General features: G+C 34.3%; 1 protein-coding gene across 2 annotated transcripts in view; it reads left to right on the top strand.

Annotated features, from left to right (window-relative positions):
• The window catches only part of LOC118184476 (histone-lysine N-methyltransferase NSD3-like), a 339,671-nt gene that overhangs the window by 223,221 nt on the left and 93,536 nt on the right, over positions 1 to 22,914 (top strand). The window lies entirely within an intron of this gene.

The following is a 22,914-nucleotide window of genomic DNA, read 5'->3' as shown; positions in this document are numbered from 1 at the left end:
AAGTAATAAATAGTTCTTGAGGTAACAAATTTGGTGAGAATTTTTGAACATTTGGCGTCCGTTGTGTTAGCTTCCTTTGTTGTTAAATTAATCATTCATAAAATGGTTGTAAGAGACAAACAAACATTTATTTAAAGATAAATCTTAATAACTTACACGTAACGTATTTACTGCATCGTACCGTTAAACATTTAAAGCGTACATCATCTGCAAGTATATTTTTGAAATTATAAATAGAACGACATCCAGAAATTAGCTGTTGCCATTTCTCAATAGATATTTTGTCTAATAACAATTAAATAATTTACAATCGTGCTTACGTTCGACCATCCTGACTTTTCAGTTGTCCTCAATTGAATCAAATCTTATCATACATTAAAACGACAAATAAACAACAAAATGTAATAAGTAGGTAGGAAAAAATAAAATTAAATATAATTTTTAAAAAAATTCTACAAGTCCTACACAAAGTCTCTATAGCGCAATGGTTTGCGCACTATTCGCTTGGGCCTTTTAAGTTCGTCGTCAACCTCGTCATTATCATCATCTTCTGTAGTTCTGGAAATGATGGCCTCCGAAGATCTCATTTTAGCACGTGAATCAGCTTGGTGGGGCTTTCGACAACCCATTTTTGATTTGTAAAGTGGACAAGATCTATATCCTTGACCACGTGGCTGCTGTTTGCCATTTGCTTCAGTATCTTTACTAGTTGCTTCTCCTTCCATTCTACTTTGACTGCATTGAGTGTCATTCCTATGATAGTGGGTTTTGCTATTAAAGCACCTTTGATAAAATCGTCTGGGATTTCAGTGATTGTCTCTTCCACCTCCTGAAACTCTTTGTTCGTTTTTTCTTTCATTTTGTTCATCTTCACTTCCATCACGTTCAACGTTTTGTGGAAGTCCTATGGATATATAACTACAATATTGCCTGAAGTAAGGATGACGTAATTGCCTTCATACGGGCCTTTGAGGTTGTAGTTGCTGCTAATCATCTACATTCTTTTGGCTCTGACTACCATCACTTTCGTCATTCTGTCTTTGCCTTGGCATGAAGTGGTGTTTAGAGAATGGTTGGCCACAGTGTCGATTTCTATTTGCAGCATAAGGACTATTTTTCACCGAAGTACGATTCAGTCCAATCAGATTTGCAGCTTCATCCCTCTTCTCTGGAACAACTTCAAATGCACCTAATTCACCATATCCTACACTTCGAACGGCACTTTTTGTATTGTTTTTCTTTACTGCACTTTGGTAAACGAATATATCTTCTTTAGTGTCCATTTTTATCCTTTCAGTGCACCCCAGTTCTGAAATACTTAGTTCGAAGCAATCTCTGTATTCATTCGATGGACGCAATAACTCTTGCTGGTGTTCAATGTCGAGATCCGAGCCAATTTTAACTTGGCTTAAACTTATAGGAACTTTTATGTTGTTAATATTTTCCGTTTTTGCTAAGTTCGAGCTCAATTCAGAAAATTCAGTATTTAAACATAGTTCAACTTCTTCTTCTCTACCAACGCATTGATCTTTTTGGAGCTTAACACTTCTATCGCCAACGTTAATCATTGGTATACAAGTTTCGCCATTCTTAATTTCTAATAAACAGCCTATACCTTCGGAAGGATTTTCTATCATAATTAATCCATTATCTACAGAATCTGTTTGAGAACAGACAAGACTGATCGTATTTTTCTCTAATTCATTTTCCTCAAGAGCTTTAAGGCAGACTCGATTTATTTTTTCATCAATTTGGAGGTTACTAAATAGTTCATCTTCCCTATACCCGAAGTGAAATCTTTTTCCTATTCTGACATAAGCGATGTGAGGTAGATCAGGCCATGTCCGTCTGATGATTAGATCAACTGGCTGTGCATTATCAGGTACAAGGTATATATTTATGCCTTGGTCTTTTATATTATCAACTTCAACATTGGCTTTAATCATTCCTATAGAGGTCACTGCAGGGCACCCTTTGATTTCCAAAACCGTACAATTCTTTCATAGCAGGTTCTGATTTCACTTTAAGTTTCTCAGCAACTGAAGTCCTTAAGAGACAACAAGAACTCCCCGTATCAATTAAAGCCTGTACTTCTTCAGAATTATTCAGTTTTGCTTTCTTCAAATGTGAATTGTTCTCTTCTAAATTTTCACCAACTTGCTCAACAGAATAATTTTTTTCATTTGAATGATTATTTTCAGCTTTACTAACACAATTTTTAGCTTTATGACCTGTTTTATTACATTTTCGACATGTTACTACTGGTTTGGGCAGCGGACAGTCCCTTGAGATGTGTCCAAAATTATTACAGCTGAAACATTTTGGTTCACCTTTTTCATTGTGTGTGATACTGTAGAGTTTTTTCTTTTCGTTGATTGTAGCAACAATTTACATCTTCTCCCTATTCTTCAGCTAATATTCTTAAATCGCATTTCTTTGCCTTACCGAAAATAGATATTTTTGTACTCATTAAAATGCAAATTATATATATATGCTATTATTATTAACTTCCAATTAGACAACTTAGTAGAAAACAATTATTGGTATTTTATAAGTTTGTTTGACGTTCTAAATATATTTAAAAATTTAAAGAAATGAAAATAACAAACTCTCTTTCCAAAATGATAAAAAAAAAATAACAAAATTAAATTCTATAATGATTATGTTACATCAATTAATGCACATACCTTGAAATTCAAATTCTTTTTAATTTATTTACGTAATAGCAAATTCTTGTAGCTTTAGGCTTAGGTTTCAGAATAATCTCGCTTCTGATTTATGTTAACTTCCTTTTGTAGTTAAATTAATCACTCGTAAAATGGTTGTAAGAGACAAACAAACATTTATTTAAAGATAAATCTTAATAACCTACACGTAACGTATTCGTAAACGTACATAACATAACAATCGTACTTATTGCATCGTACCGTTAAACATTTAAAGCGTACATCATCTGCAAGTATATTTTTAAAATTATAAATAGAACGACATCCAGAAATTAGCTGTTGCCATTTCTCAATAGATATTTTGTCTAATAACAATTAAATAATTTACAATCGTGCTTACATAATAAATAGTTCTTGAGGTAACAAATTTGGTGAGAATTTTTGAACATTTGGCGTCCGCTGGAAGGACTGTTATCTGTAAGTAGAATTCTTTCGTTTATTTATAATGGATGTTTTGAAGTGCAAACGATCTCAATTTAAGAGATTGATTACAAGAGCTTTAAATGATTTGAGAAGAATGAAAATGATTTATCTTTAGACGGAAAAATTTCAAAACTTAAATTAATTGAGGACAAAGGAAACCTATGATTGAAATAGAACTAACTTATAGAGAAGAATTGATTAAAATTGATAAAGATGAAACTGTAAATAATGAGTTTGATGAGTCGGAATGCTGTATTGAAAAGTGAAGAATGGTAGAAAGTAAATTAGTTTCGCTTCTAGCTGAAAAGGAAAATGGTTCTGTTGTTAATGAAAGCTTAACTCAAAATGCTACTATTCGTTATCCACAACTTTTAACTCCCGATTTTTGATGGAATATTAAAAGCTGGTTAGGATTTTGGGGCCAGTTTAAAAGATCGATACTAATCCCAATTTAGATGATCATGATAAATTTGCATATGTATTGCAGTCTATGGAAAAAGGGTCATCTGCTGAAGAGTTAATCAAAAGCTTTCCGCCCGGTGGCAAAAGTTATAGTAAAGCTTTACAACAACTGCAGTCGCATTTTGGGAAAGAAGACCTTCTTATAGAAGTCTGTGTTAGAGGTCTACTTTCGTTAGTATTATTAAAAAACTCTCAGCAGAAATTTTCATTACGAAAACTCTTATGATAACTTGGTATCAAAACTTAGAGCGTTAGAAGTTCTGGGTGTTGCTAGAGATAAATACGCGGCGATGCTATATCCTCTAGTCGAATCGTCATTGCCGGATGATACATTAAGAGCACGGCAAAGATTCCGAGTTATTAATCACAATCAGAGAGAATCTGAAAGTTATGAGGAAAAAGAAAAATGTGTCAACACATTGCATGGATTTAGATGGTTTGCTTTCATTTTTGATCGATGAAATTGAAGGTGAAGAGAGAGTATCTATAGCTACTCAGTGCTTTACTAAATATCAGACTCCTAAGCCTGGGAATGCTAAACACTTTGGTTTCAAAAACCGTGGAGAATTTTCCAAAACACCTTCTGCTTCTTCTCTAATAGCAAAATCTGAACAAAATTGAACTGGATGTATTTTTTGTGCTGGAATTCATGCATCTGGTGATTGCTTTAAAGCAAGAAAGATGACGTCTGAGGAAAGGCAAAAAGCAGTTCTAAATAGTCACAGTTGCTTTTTATGTTTAGACAGAAAACCTGTAAGAGCTAAATATAAAAAACGAACATCGTGTGTGATTTGTGGGAAGAAACACCACACACATTTATGTAGAAATATTCAAGCTGAATCAAAATCTGCAGTTCCTGTTTTCATGAATAAGGATGAAAATATGGATGCAGTACCTGAACGAGATGAAACCATCGCCAATTTGGCGAGAACAACAAATGTGTTTTTGCAAACTGTAACAGTTACATTGAAAGGACGAGATAGAAAGCGCCAGGCCCATGCTATTATCGATTCAGCTTCACAAAGATCTTATATTTTAAAAAGCACTGCAGATGAAATGAAATTTAAGAATACATCTAAAGAAAGATTGAGCCATTCATTATTTGGCGGGTCACGTACTGATGTCATAAACCACAATGTTTTTCAGTGTTCTTGTCTAAAATGGATGGAACTTATCTTTGTAACTTCAAAGCTCTTAGCCAAGATATTATTTGTGGAAGTATACCACCAGTTGCTAAAGGCAATTGGATTCGAGAGCTTAAAGAGAACAATATTTCCGTATGCGACGATAGTAAAGGACCAATAGAAAGACTTATCGGTGCTGATATTGCAGGCAAGTTGATGACCAGAGGATTTAAATTGCTTACTTCAGGCCTTTCTGCTATAGAAACCAAACTTGGTTGGACTCTTTTTGGGAAAAATGTTATACGTGAGATCTCAGACAATTCCACACTGCTCGTCACATCCATGTTGAATAAGGAAATATTGATATCCGATCTATGGTCTAGATTCACGTGGAATTCTAGATCCCTCAGGGAAGAAAAATAAACTTAAAGAAGGGGCAAGAGATCATTTCTTGTCTATTGTAAAGGTGAACGAAGAGGGACGTTTTCAAGTCAGCTTGCCATGGCTTGATAACCATCTACCGTTAAAAGATAACTATGACTTAGCTGTAAAGAGATTAGCTTCTACAGTAAAACGACTAAAAGCTGAGAAACTTTATGATGCTTATGGAGAAGTTTTTAGTCAATTGGAACGAGAAGGCGTCATAGAAGAAGTGCCAAAAAGCGAAATTGATGTAACATGCCATTATCTACCACATTGACACGTAGGAAAAGAAAACAGTACTACACGAATCAGGCCAGTGTTTGATGCCTTGGCCAAACAAAAAGGATCAGCTAGTCTTAATGATTGTCTAGAAAAAGGTCAGAACCTTATCGAACTGATTCCTTCAATTCTTCATAGATTCGGAATGAACAGAATAGGTGTTTCTGCAGATATACGAAAAGCATTCTTACAAATAAGTCTCAACCCTAAGAATAAAGACTATCTAAGATTCTTATGGTATAGAACTGATGGAAAACTGAAGTATTACAGGCATTCTAGGGTAGTATTTGCAGTTACAAGTAGCCCTTTCTTGCTATTTTCTGTAATTCACCATCTTCTAGAATCCACTGTGAAACAACTAAATGAAAAGTATAAAGTGGATATTATTGAGCAATTGAAAAAGAGCTTTTATATAGATAATTGCTTAGCGAGAATGAAAAATGATTTAGAATTGCTACAATTCATACAAGTTGCTTCAGATACTTTAGGTACAAGAAAGCTAGAATTACATGGTTGGGAATATAGTGACCCAACAGATAATTCCTCTAGTACCACAAATGTATTAGGAATGATTTGGGAACGATGTGGAGATTACCTTTGCTAACATCACCTACAATCTACCAGAAATTTTGTCTAAAAGAGAGATTTTAGCTACTACACACAAAGTATTCGACCCTTTAGGAATAGCTTGCCCCATAACTCTTGTATCAGAACTTTTACTTTAGCACCTATGAGACGTTAAGTTACCTTGGGACCAAGAAGTTGATTCAAATTCAAAATCACAATTTTGTAAATGGTTGAATGATTTGCATTGTCTGGAAAGAATGAGAATACCAAGATGGTTAAACTGTGATCGTGAGATTAAAAATATCTCACTTCATTTCTTCAGTGATACGAGTAAACTTGCATATTCAGCTGTGGCCTTTGTTCGAGTACACAAACAAGAGATTCGGTTCAAGTTCATTTTGTGCAAGCTAAAGCGAGAGTTGCACCCAGCAGAAGGGAAAAGACAACATTAGCTTGGTTGGAACTTCTTGGAGCTACAATATGTACATGTTTAGCATCCTGCATAATACCTGAATTTCAAGCTGATGATATTTATTTTTGGACAGATTAGTCTACTGTGCTAGCTTGGATACAGAGGAATGAAGTATGGGACGTATTTGTTCACAACAGAATTAAGGAAATAAAGCGACTGACTTCTATTGAATCTTGGAGGCACGTACCAGGATCACTGAATCCTGCTGATTTGTCCAGTAGAGGATGCTCTGCTTCTTATTTAATTAAATCTATATGATGGGAAGGTCCTAAATGGCTATATTTATCACCAGAAAAATGGCCAAAAGAAGATTTTAGTGCTGATGAAGAAGGAATAGCTCTTGAGAAAAAGAAAAGGATTATTTCATCCTTAATAAATCTTAATGCTAGTGAAATAGTTGCTACTAGATTCTCAAGTTATTGTAAGACAATCAGACTGGTAGTGTGGATGTGTCGTTTTAACTGTAAACATCAAAACAAGAAAAACTGTAAACATCAAAACAAGAAAAAAGATGAACTTACTGTATCTGAGTTAAGTGAAGCAAAGAATATCTTGATTCGTACAAAATGAGTCCAAATGAGTCCTATAATGGAATAGAATATAAATGGATTTTAGGTCATTGATTGTGGGATCATCAGAACTAAAACAGCGATATTTCAAAGAGAAGATACCTCTGAGTTCAGAACTCCTGCTATTTTGCCAAGTGATCATCCTCTAATAAGAAGTTTAATAGTATTCAACCCTACTACACACAAAGTATTCGACCCCTTAGGAATAGCTTGCCCCGTAACTCTTGTGTCAGAACTTTTACTTTAGCACCTATGAGACGTTAAGTTATCTTGGGACCAAGAAGTTGATTCAAATTCAAAATCACAATTTTGTAAATGGTTGAATGATTTGCATTATTTGCTTGGTTTTTTATTATTAATAGTGGAAGAACATAAGTTGAAAGGGCATGTTGGAGTTTCTCACATCCTAAATTCCTTAAGAGAAATATTTTGGATATTAGCGGGAAGAAGAGTTGTGTCATCCGTTTTGAAAACTTGTATAGCCTGTAAGCATTATTCAATCAAAAATGTTAACTCACCAGTGCGACGACTTCCTAGAGATTGGGTACAGGATGCCTCAGTATTTTAAATAACCGGCATAGATTATGATTCTAAGGGACTACAAGAAGGCATGGATTTGCCTATTCACTTGCGCAGTGTACCATTGTGTTTATTTGGAACTGGTTACATCCTTAATGACAGATACATTTTTACAAGCGTTTCGTCGTTTTTCTTCTAGACATGGGAAGCCATCCATAAATTATACTGATGGAACAAATTTTGTTGGAGCATGCAATGCACTTTCTTCAATCGATTTCAATGAAATTGTGAAAAAAGGAGCTAATGAACGTATTATTTGGAAGTTCATTTCCCAGGCACTCCATGGTGGGGTGGCTGTTGGGAATGCCTCATAGGAATGATGAAAAGAATATTAAAGGTTCTTGGGAGAGCTTGCCTTAGTTATGAGGAAATGTGTACCGTTTTGTGGAACTTTGAAGCTATTTTAAATGATAGACCTTTAACACTTGGCATGCGGGCAACGTATTTTTACGTTTTTTACAGTCTGTCATTGGAGTGCGGGTCACGTAAAAATATGTATTTAGTAGATTTCTGGTAGATACCTGCTAACCACCAAAAATCTAGACATTATATGGGTGTTGTTTGCATTGCTAGGCAAAGCTTTGCATTTTTTCTTTCAACAAGTTACGATTGGTCGAGTCACTTGATCTTTTGTTGAGTTATTTCATCTTCAATCGAATTCTTAGCTCCAGAACGTACAAGTTGTATTTTGTCAATTTAAAGTTTGGTTTTTTATTATTGATTAAGTAAATTGATAAAACGAACCATTGTGACAAAGATAGTGATGAAGAAATATACACTGACAGATTGTCATACTTTTCTTATAATAGTGATTCTGAAAGTCAAGATATCAAAGAAAGTGACGATGATGAAATTATTCCACCTTCTCGAGTGTTCGTCCGAAGAAGAATTTCTAGTACCGTAATTGCCGGAAGAAACGCCGCGGCGTTTACTTGTTTAAAACTTAAATTTTCAGTGGGTGCGGCGTTTCTACTCATGCGTCGTTTAGGTGCACTAAAAATAAAATATTTCCTATGATGGTCATTGTACATAGTTTGGATGGCCTTGTCATTGTGCATAGACTGGTGCTGTTTCCACACAAAAGACCACTCAGTTGCTTTTTGCGAACGTTATTTTGTTTACATTCTTTCCCTTGAACGGACCTACATGCCTCATTCACCCTAAACGAGATCTCAGAACAATAACATTCTTCCCCCTTTCAAATCAACATTCTCATCAGTTCGAATAGTTTGTCTCCTCTGCCATTTGATGAATTTTCCAGGACCCTTCCTCTCCCCACCCCTGCCTTTTCTGCAATTTAAAAAAATTTGAAAACAAAGGCGGACACGACTCCACCTGCCTCGCAATAATGAACTCTGACGTATTTTCCCTTCAGCATGAATGTATTTTCTTGGCATTCTGCCAAATACAGATTCCATCAGTTTGAGGACAAGTACTTGTTGGATAGCTTTTAAGTAAGAAGGGAGCGCAAAATTTTTGAAAATGTCTCTAAACGGCACAGAAGCTATACATTTCTTACCTTTAATTTATTTTTGAGTTATGGTTTCATTTCATGCATGTTTCTTAACTGGTATGTCATATATCAGGACTTAGGTTGAGTTTTTGCATCTATACGGCCCACGACGGTGTCACGCGCAATTTAATCTATTGCGGCGTTTCTGTGTAATTTAAATTTTTTTTTCCATTTTTCTCGAGTGCGGCGTTTACGCTGATGCGGCCTTTCTTCCGGAAATTACGGTATTTGATATTTCAGATATTTCTCAATTGTTTCAGGAAAGACACTTCTAATTATATAAAATCACTTACGAAAACTGCTTTCATCATTGAAAATGCTTTAGCAGACAGCATAAGGGCTTCGGTTTCACTTATTTATACTCATTATGTTTTACTCATTATGGCAAAGCAGACTAGGACTATCTGCCTGAGGAAATGACGGTATCTAAGCGAAACAGTCTCGTATTCATGTTATATGCTGGCAAAATCACGAAAATGCCCGTGCAGAACGAAAATGTCGGAATTCGAAACTGTGACCAAACTATCAGCATTCAGCGATTTTACCACTCGATTTCAAGAATATTTCAAGATGATGCTTCATAAAATGTGTTACATGGAAGGAAAGTAAAATCGTCTGCTTTTCATAATTTTGTTTTGTAAAAACGCTAAATGAATCGCTTTTGTTCTAATTTTAGTAGAGAATTCAATTAATAATCAAATGAGATTTATTAAAGAAACTGATATTATATTATGAAACAGATTTACTAGAAAATTGCATACATATTAGATGAGAACAAAAGTTTTACCCGTTTTTAAATAGAAAAATTAGAATACTATGCGTTAATGTAATTTCCGTAGTTTAGTAGCTCTTGGCATTTGCTTTGCAGTAAATCAATCCCTCGCTGATGAAACTCTTCTGATTTATAGTTAAAAAAATTTGTAATGAAGTTTTCACATAAAGAACAAAGTAACTCTGTAATAATCGAAAAAATGACAGTCAATATGAGCAAGGTCCGATGAGCACGCTGTGTAGGGTAAAACATCCAAATCAGTGTCAGCAGGAGTTACATTTCAGTATGGTAAAGCAGCATGAGGTTTGGCGTGGTGTTGAAAAATGAAGGCTTTGTGATTGGAATGTGCTGGCCACTTACGTAACACGAGTACCGTATTCTATCCAGCTATTGGCATTACATGTCAACCAGCATTAATCTACCCAGTTTAAAAAATCTTTTTGAGATGCAATCTTTTTGGGGAGAAAGATGGAGCGAATTCTGCGACATGACATGCAGTCCCAACCAGCTTGATAGCACTTTAGATAAATAGCGTTTCTGCTGATTCCTCAACAGCTGGACGAAGCATTTGATCTGGATTTTTCCTGAATCTACTGAGATACTATATATAGACATGAATCAAACTATCGACAGACAGTTTGTGGCTGGCATCCGAAATGTGGCTGGACTTTATAGTTTCTGTTTCCGTCCCTATATTTTCAAAATTAGCGACTGCATCTGTTATTGTAAACTACCGGCATACTAGATGAAAATTTTGGTTTGCTAGGGCTGTAGAACTGCTTCTATCAAACTAGCACATTCTGTCTAATATTTATTATTTAATTGCTAAATATTAGAGAGACTTGTCTTATTTTTATTTTTTGGTTACACACACATTTATTAGCCAGACATTCCAGTCATCGTACGTCATTCCACTCATCAGCATCATACATCATGTACGTCTTTAAATCCACTTGTAATCTGCATTTTCAAAAATGGGTAGAATTGTTTATCTCACGTAATTTATCTGTCTGGAATCCAATATTCTAAAACAGAGACTTAAATTATAATCGTACAGAAAAGTGATGTTCACGATAATTACAGAAAATTACGTGTCTCACAGCATTTCATAGATTCGAAGCATTGTAGATTTCTAAAGTGGGCATCTTAGCACCTTTTTAAATAATTTCAGACATGTTTCAAATTAGAATACTGTGTCTATAGATTAAAACGTGGCCTATAGAATATTGAATATGGTCAATAGATTGAAATCAGTACATTTATTCATTTGGATTAAAAGGGCTTAGGTCAAGCAAAGCTTGCTTCTCTTCTTCGGATGTGTTTCATTTTGTTTGTACCAAAAGCATTTTGCAGAATATCGTGCCACCAGATCATATTCCAATCTGACTATACATAAGAGTTTCTTTTGAGTTTTCTTTAGCTAAGTTCAAAGGATGCATTTGTTTTTCTCGCTCATATAAACTGTAGCTCCGGTTTCACTGCATACGTTTGCAATAATCCACCGCCACAATTTATCTCAGAATCTTTTACTTTTCTGTGACTGTCTGTTTACTTTTATGGAGGTCTTTAACTTTTCTTTAATTTACACCATGAATTATACTATGTAACTCATAAACCTGATGCAAATTGAATATGATTTTAGGCTGAAACTCTTTGGTTCTATATAATTATCCAAGTATATTTCCGTCGTTACGTCGAATTACATAAATGAATAAATGGATTCCTAGTATCACATTGCTCTCCTTTAACGTAAGTCAACAAATTATTCTTTTCTCCTAGGATATTTAAGTAATTACTTATCCTGCTTGCCAGCAACCAAATGAATGAGATTGCCGAATACTGGTACTTCAACACAAACCCGAGTTTAAAAATACTTATCTGCGAAAGGGCTTGAGTATGGGTGTTTTAGTAGATTTCTTTATGAAAAAGGGAATTTTGTTTAGGAAGTCCTATAGAAAAGTTCCCTTAGAAAGTTCTTCACGAAATCATTCTTCTCAAATAGATAGTACTTATATACTTTTAAACATTAAAATAAACTTTCTGGAGATATTTCAATTTTGAATACTTTTCTAACACCTAAACAAAACCTTTCTCTATTATTGTATTCATATTATTCTGTAGCCAAGTGAGTAACACCGTCGAATACTGGTAGCTAGCCCTACATTCGGTTCTCTCTGAACAAGCTAATTTCAGGTGATTTTAGTTATGGATAAAATGATCAGACATCTTCGGATTGCAGAAGACTGCAGTGCATTTCAATGCAATGTCTCATTTCGAGATATGTCCTAGTAAATATACATAGTGTGTAAACATTACCAGATTTTGTAAATAGAGTTGACATGATTTTGCTATTGCTGCTGTATATATTCGATGCTTTTGTAGGATAAGAAATATAGTCGATCAAATAATTGTACTTTCTCGATGTTAGAAAACTCACGACGTGCACAAAAAGTAATTGAATTTTTTATGAAAACAAATTTTGACTTTCTATTTAAAGTGTGTTTTATACTTCGAAAATGAACAATGAAATTAAATAATTGAAGTAGTTTCAGTTGAATACTCACTGTACATGCTGGAAAATATAAAAACTTGGAAGAGTATGGAGTTCTAATATTTTTCGGAAGTTAAAATTTCGACGAAACGTATTCATCTAATGACACATTCCTTTTTTTCAAAACATACAAAATGTTAAAGAATTCCTCAGAAATAAAACAAGAGAAAGTTTTCTTAAAATCAAAACACTCTTCAAATTTGTAACCGAACCCCGCTAATACAAAAAAATTGCAAAAGCATAGCCTGTATTTCAGTAATGAGTATTGAAGTGAAACACAGCGAAATCTCTAACGACAAATATCAACATTATTTCTCGTCTTTTAACATCTTCAACTGACATATTGTCTAAGGTCATTTCAGTGTCATGTGATGACCTACACAGAAGGCAGAAATAGTTTGAAGCTATGAAGTCTCTGTGGTTCCACTAACATGTGTGACCAACTAAAGGAAACCAAACTCCGAAAGTTAATAGCCAGCTTCCACAGGAGATTTCTCAAACTAATATTACATAGTTAAATTTGTTACGAGTAATGCTCTAAAATATCTTGTAAATTAATTATTTGTGATCAAGCTCAATGCCCATTACATGAAATGTGTCCTCAAATTCAAAAGTTGTGAGAACTGATAATTTAATGCATCTCATAGAGAACCCATTTTGAAAACGGTTATTATACACATTTACTTTTGGGTATATTTTCCTGGCATTCAGTTGAATGAAAATTTGCATTTAATGTATTATGTACAATTTCTTTCATATTCATACTAAAACTAAAATTAAACTCGACGGCACAAATGGCCCTTGGAGGGCCATGGCCGGCAGTTCCCTGTTATCTGCTTTCTAGAACGAGGGCCCCGAGCTGGTTGAGCATTTTGCCTGGACAAGTGGTCAGTTTGTCGCAGGCCCCCCGTTATTTAGTCCCTAAGCGAACTTGGTACTCATTTTATTGACCCTCTCAAAGTCTGAGTCAACCTTGCTCAGCCTGGGGATCGAGCCCCGGATCTGTGCTGATGCTGCACAGTACGCTAACATTCATACTAGGAATATCAAATTTCTTTGCGTGAAATTTTCTCTCCTGCTCACGCAAAGGAGAAATCCTTTCATATGCATTTTAAACAGATATTCATCTTAATTTCTCTGCTTCTCATAAGCATTATTAACATTATGATCTTTGCAACTAAATCTCATATTTATAAAAAAAAATGAAATCATTATGTAATCTTAAAAATAAAATAACGTTTAATTGAAGATTCTCTTGATATTGAATTAAAACAACTAGAGTACGAATTCTAAATTACATCAGATAGTGAGAGCTAATAACCATTAAAATCATTGTGACACATGCAAAAAGTATTTCTAGAGCATTTGTATACATTTAATAATGCCGTTGACACTTTTATTTCAATAATACGTAATGAATGATTATTTTCAAGGCTATATAAGGTATTTCTCCTGCCTTTTTACGCGCCTTCGTAGCCTAGTGGTCTGCACACTGGGGAGCACGATTCAAGAGGTCCGTGATTCGATTCCCGGCGAAGGCGTTGCTCGTTTTTCACGGTCTAATGCTTCCCAAAAAGTCCCAAGGTCTCTACAGTGGCGGCCGAACTAAAGGGATGATGATTTTCCACACCCAGGATTTGGCAATTGGGTCGTCTAAAACTCCAGTCATCCGTTAAAAGGGGGAGTATGTAAGGTATTGCTCCTGCCTTCTTTGCATGTCTTCGTAGCACGCTCGATGCGTTTTTGAGAGATCCGTGTTTCGATTCCCGGAGAGAGCATTGCTCATTTTTCATCTATTCTGCTTCGAAAAAAACCTAATGTCTATACAACTAAACTAGTTAAAAAGAAGTAAAAGTTTTTTTGAAGAAAGATTGCTGTTTCTATCACTATTCAATTATCTCTGTAGACAACATGATACTTGCAAGAAGTTACGGATCATGATGAATTTGTTTCCACGAATTCAAAAGAAAAAATTCTTAACGTACGTATTTTTTATATCATTTGTTTTGCATCGAAAGATTCTCGTCTTCTTGCGTTATGTCTAGTTTGTAAAAATTTTTTCGTATTTTTGTTTAAATATTGATTATAGACTAGTTTGTACATTTTTGGTTAGTAGTAGTCTTATACTTTATATACAGTACATTATTCGAGTTAAGAGAAACTATTAGTTTAAGTGCATTTGGTAAACTGGAACATGTGAGATGGAAGAAAATATATAAAAATGCTAACACTGTAAATGTTATATGGCAGTCATCAAGAATCGTTGTAATTATTAGCGTTTACAAAATATTGCTTGAATTTATAAAATCTGCATTGGGTTCTGATATCATATGGACTATTCTTTTTACCATCATATACATTATTTTTGGATTACAATTCTCTACTATTCATTATCTGTGCAACGAAATTTAAAATAATAGTACGTTTAGAGCGTTAGTCTTTGAATTGTTTACTAAATAATAACGTATAATTTTTTATGAAACACTTTACCTTTAATACTTAAGGTAATTATGGAGAGTGATAGTAGGTCCATAATATATTTAATGTTTAAATATTCAGATCTCATTTTTGGCTTTTGTATGAAAGTATACAAAGTAGTTTCATACATTTTTCCAAATTAATAATTCATTTTAGATCAAACTTGATTAACCAATTATTTAACACAAATGATAATCAATATAATTCGTGAAATATATATATATATATATATATATATATATATATATATATATATATACGAAGATTAATTTCTATGTGATTAATATTTGTTCTAAAAATAGAGTATGCTGAAAATATTAGTCAGTCAAAATTTAAAAAAAATATAAAAATTTGGAATGTCCGTTTTGACTCCAGTAAAAATTACTGTCTTTAAAATATTATATATATATTCAAAGTTCGCAGCTTCAAATACAAAAGTACCGGTATGTTTTTATTCTTAAAATTTTAGTTCCATTTAAAAAAAAATAGTAATGAATGCTCCAAATTACACTGCTCTTCAAAAGTTAAGGAACAGCATGCTTTTAAGTCTAATTTGAGAATTAAGCAACAGAAACAAGAGATTTACAGGACAGGTTCACTGAACAGTTCTTCAACGAATGCAACATAAAATGTGTCCAAAGTTCAACACAAACATGAATTACAACAAACAATTGCACTCTTTGCAGAGAAATAAAGTCTTGGAGAAACAGTACATCACAGAGTTTTGAGGAAAAATGGGGTAATAACATTACAAAAATGGGGTCTAATAAGGAATATATCCGCCCTTAACTGCAATACATTGGCGGCAGCGACGTTCCATGCTGTCAATTAAGCTGTCGGACAGTGAAATGGGAAGCAACGATTAGACGCTGAGTAAGCCATGTTCAAGCTCAGCTAATGACCTTGGAGGAGGACTTAAAGCAGCAACTTGTCTCCCAAGGTAGTCCCAAAGATGCTCTATCGGACTGAGATGGCCATTCCATCCGCTCCATACCACCCTCAAGATAATGTTCAGCAACTCGACCTTGGTGCGGTCGCACACTGTCATTCATCAAAAGAAATCCAGGACCAATAGCAGCGGCATATGGGAGGCCATATTGATCAAGGATCTCGTCTCGATATCTCACACCGGTTAACGTTTCTCCATGGAACACACTCAAGTCAGTGTGACCACCGAGAGAGATCCCAGTCCAAACCATTATTTCATCATCTCTGTAACTAGGTCTTTCCACAATGTGGGATTAGTTGTATCTGGTGCGTTGTTTGCTCCAGATCAGCTGACGACCGGAATAAATGTTCATTGTGAACCTGGACTCGTCTGTGAAGAGACGCCCATTGTTGACTGGAGACGTGTTCTCTTGACCAACATAAAAAGGCACCTCTGTATCCTCGGGTCAAGGAGGGAACACAAACAGATGGTCGTCTTGCATGCAGACCTGTATTGTACAAGCGTCTGCGTGCTGCAGTAGCTGAGATTCTTGTTCTTGTTGCTACCAAATGATCTACCATTAGCTCAGGCACAGTAACGTTACTCTTGTTGGGACAAATGAAATAAATAACGGTCTCTCGCAGGAGCTATAACTCTAGGTCTGCCTGGAACATGTCTTCTAGAGACACTCCTCGGATTCAAATTGATTCCATAGTTGGTGGACCATACTACGAGAGACATTGAGACGTCTAGCAGCATCAGCTTGTCACATCCCCATTTCCATCCGTCCGATCGACCGTCACATCATAGACTCTCCTGGATATTGTCCACGAAACTGTAACAACAACTGAAGATCAACACTCGTAAACAAAAATTACAATCTTTGCATTTTTCTCCAACTCCTATATAAGATTCATTTCTATAAAATAAAAGTTGTACCTATATTGTTTTTGCATATATTTTCTTAAACTTCGTTACTGTCATGCATATGAATTGAGAATTTTAAAATTACTGACATTTCTGTAGTGGTGAGCTTTGAAAAACATGCTGTTCCTTAACGTTTGGAGGGCAGTGTATTATTGATTGTCAGACTATAGGCAGTACTGGTTCCAGAGAGTGTAAATGGAGATCTAACTTCATACGCAAGATTGCATCTTATTGTAATATGTAACTTACTGTTTTCATGTAGCAATTTTATGTAGTTAAAATGATTTTCTACTGACACCAGATTACAGATATAATGTTTTTTCTGATGACCTTGAACATGTTAATCGTGAACTAAATGCAGTTGCCTTCGGTATGCTTTAGTTTAGGTTTTTAATGCGAAGGACTGTCTTACGAAAAAAAAGTTCGAAGAGACTGACATTTCTAAATATTTCTTTTTTTGGAAGTGATGTACATATTTTCCAAATGGCATTTTTCAGAAAAGAATTCGAGTTGTATAATGAATAAAATTATTTTTCGTAATTATTAAATTAATCCTTACCATTTCAAAATGCGTGGTTATTCTCATTACCCAAACAAAGATTTATCTGTTAACTGAATATTTCATTTAAACTCTACTTAATTTAAAAAATATGGCACTGAATTTAGGGAACAAGTGCGACTTTTAAATATGTTACTGAATTTTGTGCTACATTTTAAAGTTGTACTAAAAAAAGGGCAAAGCAGTTTAGAATAATGTTTTTTTGGGTGCCATTGTTTCCGAAGATTTATTTGAGGATTTTTAATTTCTTTAAAAATACTACAGCGCCATAACATTTCCTGGCAACAATCTGCAAAATGATACAGGCGCTTGTAGTGGGCGACGTAAAATCCCGTTTCGAGAATAATATCCCATCTAGCTAACGCCCTTTGGACTAAAAAGAATTATCTGATAACAAATTGTACAGTTAAATTACTGCATTTCAAAAACAATGTAATTCAAATAGCGGTCAAACTATCCTGAAGCTGAAACCTGAGACAAGATAAATCAGAATGTTTTCTTTGTTTCTTTTTAACAGTCACATTGTAGAGACATTACTTTATTTCGAAGCAGGAGAGATGAAAAGTCAGAAAAGCCTTCACTGGGACTCGAACAAAAAACTTCTCGAATACGCGCTGAGCATGCTGACCATTACAGCACGAAAGCATGCTAAGAAGACGGGACAAATACAGTATATACTTCGCCTTTTAAAAAGCGACTGGGGATTAGGTGACCGAATCGCCATATCTTGGTGGTGGAGAATCAATATCCACCACCTACGTTTTTAGTTCCGGTGCCATTGTTGAGACATTAGGTTATTTCGAAGCAGGAGAAATTAAAAATGCCCTCACCGGGACTCGAACCACGGACTTCTCGAATACGTGCCGAGCATGCTGAGTATTACACCACGAAGACTTGCTGAGAAGGCGGGAGAAATACCTTATATAACATTTCTTTGAAATATGCGTCATTAATAAAAGAACTATATTTAAATACAGAAAGAAAATGTGTATTTCGATAACAAAGGATACGCAGGAAACTGCAAGACCCAACTAAAGTTCGAATCTCTAAATTTTGCATAACAATCACGAAATTTAATACTGCTGAACTGTGTAAAGTGTTCAGGCTATCAATAATAACAAAAGAAAGAAAATTTTGAAAAAAGTCTCGCAGAGGATAAATTTTAAATGAAACCTTTAAACGTACAATGATGTTTTTAATACCATGCTATTTCCTTATTTCTTTATAATGGAATTTGGGGGCATAAGAAATTTTAGTTATTGTTAAAAATCATAGTATTATGCTTCAAACACCTTTGTTTTTTTCTTTAAAATCACCAAAATTCTTTGTTTTCGAATCGCTTCGAAAACGTCTAATCATTTCGCCATAAAATAAAGTTTAATGAAACGGACAAGTATCAACTCGACTTTTTTAGAAGGATATTTGCAACAAATATTAAAGTGAGCAAAAAAAGCAAATTGAACAGATTTGCATTCAGCGTCATAGAATATCCAAGATGCATCGCTGACAACGTAAACATTATATGATATGGTGATAAAATGCCTCTTAACATATGCTATTGTACAGTTTCCTGTCTGAGAGCTAGCCAAAGCTGGTTCGTCTTGAAATTAATAACAAACAAAAACAAAACAAAAACAAAAACCAACAATTATATGACAACAAAATTTGGCATCAGATACTTATCTGTGCACTGTGATCTTAATAGTTCTGCATACTAATTTTGCTATACTGATTTTGCCAACTAAGTATCATAAAACGAACCTGAGATTGAAAAAATCCCAAACCACTAAGCAACTGTGAGGCTATAATGTTTGTTTATAATCCTTTTTTCCTAATGAAGCTTGCATTTTCCTAAATCGTTATCGGTAGAAGCTAGGCTCTGTAGTACCACATGTGATTGCGGTATTGCTGAATCTAGCTAACAGCCCTGCTTCCGCCCCAGTTTTGAGAGCGAACAACACGGGGAAGGTCTAAGGATCTCCCACACATCTTTCCACACTAGCTTCTCGCGAAGACCATCAGCTCGCAGTATATTTTCAGTTTACCTTATCGCACAGACCCTATACGCTTACAAACATTCATGTCTTCTCCGGGAGCCAGCGTCAGTAACCAATATTATAAGGCTTGGGAAGCTGTTATTAAAGACATTATTACATCGGGTGCAGTACCACAAAACTGTAACGGAATTCCTGAGAAATAATGTCACCTAACAAACAGGGTTTGTTCGCAGTTGACTAATTAAGAACATGAAACTTTGTATGATTTTGCCACCTTTGTTTATCATATAATAATCGATTCATAATGCATAAGGCTAATATTTTTTCGTTGATATATCTGAGTACTTCGGGGAAGAATATATAGCAGTATTAGGTTTCCGTCAATTCTTAATTAATTATTTAATATAATGAAGTTTAAATATATATTTTATGTTATGAATGGGCATTGCAACGGTATGTACACATACACAAAATCCTGTATCCGTTTTTTTCAGAACATAAATTCGGATAAAACTGGATACAGGTTTTAAAAATTAAACTGTTTCAGCTTTAGTCGGAAAACAATAATATATTATATTTACAAAATATTTTATTTAAAATTCAACTTTGTGTCTCCGTAAACAAAATTTCTCGTTGGTGGAATGTTCATTTTCCTGAGTTAAATTCCATTTCTTTCCTATCTTCTTCATGAAGAAATTCGGGCAAGAAGTTGTTTCAGAGTCTATTACTGAGTAATTCTGAATGCATTTCATTTCAGATTTATTGAGAAATTGGAGATTGTTCTCGTACTGAAGTTTTTAGTTCAATATTGGGTAAACAGCACTGGTTATGGTTAGTAAATAATGCTTAAAATTAACATTAGGATGTAGAAATGAAATGCGCACGTATCTCCACATCCATGATCTTGCGGAACATTGACTACAACTACATGCTTTTGCCTTTTCGAGCTGTTTTTAGTAAGCAGTGGAATGTCCATTACGACTTCATTTGTTTTGAAGTAAAGATTATTTAAAACAGTCTGTTAAAATAGCTTGCTTATTTTCGCCGATCCATTTAGTGGGAAATGAGAGGAAAAGATTTTGCCATGGCATGGATGTAACTCAGCATACTCAAAGATTCACAGAAAGCCGCTTCTGTCAAAGATTTCCTTAACGTTTACACATTAAAACATATTATGCGTTGTTATTATTAATAATATGTATACTGTACATCTTAATTATATAAAACATATTAAGTTATTATTATCAATAAGTATGTGTATTGCGTATTTTCATTATCTATACATTTTTAATATCTATTAAATGTGTACTTAATATCAATAGTAATTACATAATAATGTATACAATATGTATTATTTGCTATGTTATCCGTAATATTTAGATATTAATGCTAAGCTATGGAACTCTGAATAATCATTCACATTTTATGCGTATTTGTTCAAACTCTAATGAAAGAATTCAAATAATGAAACCATTTATCGTATAATCTTCTTAAGATACTTCATCAAAAGTGTTTTCTCAACCATAGAGCGAATCTCATTTACTGACAGTTCGGAATATTTTTAGTTGTTTCAGAAAGGCTATTTCTTAATGTTAAAAACACAGTAAAATCTATTGTAACGAGAACCAATTATCAGAAATATTAAAATAGTGACCCTTTTAAAGATTTAAATGTAAATCGTCAATTTAGGCCTAGGAAATAAAAAATATGTATAGCCCTCCTTCTTGGCATGCCTTCGTGATTTGGTGGTCTGCACGCTCAACGCGTAATTGAGAGGTCCGTGGTTCGATTCCCGGTGAAGGCGTTGTTATGTTTCATCTCTCCTTCTTCCGGAAAAATACCTAATATCTCAATAGGTTAGCAATAAAATTGTGTAATGGCCTAATAATCTAAAGATTTAAATGTATACACATTTATTTTATATTTTTACTGTCCAATGTAACAAGTCCTATCTAACCAATTAAACATTTAAAATTTTTTAAAATTCGTTTTTAAATTATTTTGAGTGTGATGAGATTGATTACCTGTATAAAATACATTCAGCTTATAATACTGTTTTTTCTTACTCCATGCATTTACCATATTTCCCCGCGTAATTCCCGTCCCTCCTCGCGTACTTTTCCTCCAACTTCTTAAGTGCCAGGTTCTGAAAATTAAAAAAATATTAGCATCATTTTTGCCTTCCTCAAGCTTCCCTAAATTTTAAAATGAGTTCATCCATTTAGTGACAGTCTTCGTCTTACTGACAAAGACAAATCCTCGCAAAATAACTGAGTAGGTCATGCCGAAAATTTCTTTTCTAACTGTTTAAACTTATGCTAGGCTAATACAGGAACCGACCAGTTCGAGCGAAGCAAACACTAACAGACATTCAATCTACTACTTCGCTCAGTCAGCTGCATGTTCACCTTCTCTAATCCTTTATGGACGTTCTGAGGCATAAGGAGTAGCAGAGACAACAATAAGAATGGACGAGATTCATGTTACAAGAAAGTAGAAATGAAGATATCATATTAAATAATCTAATGTTAATATTACTATGCATTCTTGATGAAATGTAGATTTCTTTTAAAATATAATATTGTGATTGCTACCTGTAGTTTATCCAATAAATACTTTTATTTATTATGTTATTTCTGTAACCGCGTCCTTCAGAAATTAAAATATTCACATTATTTTCCGCTGTCGATTTCAGGACGAAAAATTTAATAAAATTGAGGAAGTGCGAGAGTTACATGGTATGCCTTTCAACGGCCAACACCTCTCAGTTCCAAATCGTCTTCTAAACTGGAGTTTAATTTGCCATTCAAAATGGTTTTAACTCGATGAACCCGTCTTAAACTCTGAATTTTTAAGCTTTACTCAAAGCAGCTGTCACTCCATTTGACTACGTCGTAATTTTATTCAGACTCTCAGGAATAGATTGATCAAGTTGTACTGGATGCAAAATTATTACTTTAGCTTTCTTCTAATTGCATGAAAAATTAATCAAATTGATTTCATGTATAAAATTATATATATTATTAGTTTTAATAATTTTCGACGAAAACGTATTTTATTTGCCTATCACATTTTAATCATTATTATGGTTTACTGTCCCGTAGAATATCGGTACAGCTTTAGTTTAGACATAAAGCCCGGGTTAACACAGAATTATTATTTTTTTGTAATAAAATTGGTCATAATCCATATTTAATCCTGAAGACAAAAGTAGCCTATATATCTGTAAAAATGCAATCACAGTTATATGCCTTTTAATAATCTAGTAATAATAAAATGTTGAATGGTTTGTTTTGTTTGATTGCAAAGCATATGAGATCTATCTGCATGAGGGAAAGCCTTCTTGGAGGTTTTTCTAAGGAAACCTTTCTCGTATACAAGTTACACATGGGGATAAAGATAAATCGCCTATGCAGTCAGCTCGTTCCCCGGAATTCGAACTCCGGACTGAACTACCAGTATTCAGCGACTTTACACCTCTGCCGCTGGTGATCCCACACCCCTAAAAAATATTTAGAATGAAAAACGTTACTACCTGCGATAAATTTGAAATGAAGGAATAATA

The sequence above is a fragment of the Stegodyphus dumicola genome, chromosome X2, assembly GCF_044657685.1.
Source record: "Stegodyphus dumicola isolate Sdum_Otavi_A_Nest chromosome X2, ASM4465768v1".
Taxonomy (NCBI): domain Eukaryota; kingdom Metazoa; phylum Arthropoda; class Arachnida; order Araneae; family Eresidae; genus Stegodyphus; species Stegodyphus dumicola.
Note: the sequence above shows the minus strand (reverse complement) of the source record. Positions and strands in the feature narration are given on the sequence as shown.